Below are 1,057 nucleotides of genomic sequence, written 5' to 3'. Positions count from 1 at the left end.
AAATAACTGTGAAGTCAACAGCTGCTCATCGGTGGGCGCAGCTCCTGGACAGGTGCATAAATGCAAAGGAAGATGGTGAATTCCGTTTGTTTCAATGACAAGCACAAAGGGGTTGCCCAGAGAATCCTCTGTGTCAGGTTGAGGAGCTGTACCGAAACCCTTTGTTCTTTTGTAGTGTTCCTGAGTGTTGTTGTCAGCTTCTTCTTCGGTCGCGCCATTGTCTCCATCCTGATCGGATGGTTCAGTCTCGATGTCTTCGCCATCATCGCCGACATCTGCATCAGCCTCCATGGACTCATCTTCCCCGAGAAGGTCATCAGACACTGCTTGAACTCGAATATCAAGATCAATTGGGATGGGTGCGGGCGCCGCCCATGTTTCGGGCGCCGCCCATGTTTGGCCAACAGGGCTGGTGGGCGCCGCTGGTCCTGCGGCTTCTGCAGCCTCACAACTTGCATCCTGCCTCTCATTTTCTTGTTCCTCGAACTCCGCAAAGTTGGGACAAGGGGATCCATTATGGCCCAAATTCAACACCAAGCCTGTCTCCCAGAGACCGGCGGTACGGAAATAGCGGCCATTCCAGTATTGGACCCGATGGGTATGAAGCCTCCTATGAGTCTGGCGGCAACAGGCGCGACAATATACAGGCTGCAAGGCGCAATCGAGGCATCGGAACTTGGATGCCATTTTGCCGCAATCTACACAGACCATCCCAGGAGGTGGGGCCTCTGTGACAAGAGTTACCTCAAGATGCTTGTCCCTGCGGGCAACCCATTCTCTCAGATAATCGTTCTGGCTCTGGGATCACTGATAAGCAGAAGTTGGAAAGAACAGAGAGATCCACCCACCTTGCCTGACGTTCTCTGGTGAAAAGGGACAGCAAACTCATCAATGACCATTGTGTCTACATCGTGATCGAATTGGGCTTGCTGGCTATGCTGAGCTGGCGCTGACGGTGCATGCAACAGGGAATCAGGAGTAAAGTATTTGATCTTCTGGACGTATCCCCTGGTTGTCTTCTCGTATTTCCCTGTATAGAATACAGGTCCAGGAGGCC

The sequence above is a fragment of the Laccaria bicolor genome, genomic scaffold, assembly GCF_000143565.1.
Source record: "Laccaria bicolor S238N-H82 LACBIscaffold_82 genomic scaffold, whole genome shotgun sequence".
Lineage (NCBI taxonomy): Eukaryota > Fungi > Basidiomycota > Agaricomycetes > Agaricales > Hydnangiaceae > Laccaria > Laccaria bicolor.
Note: the sequence above shows the minus strand (reverse complement) of the source record.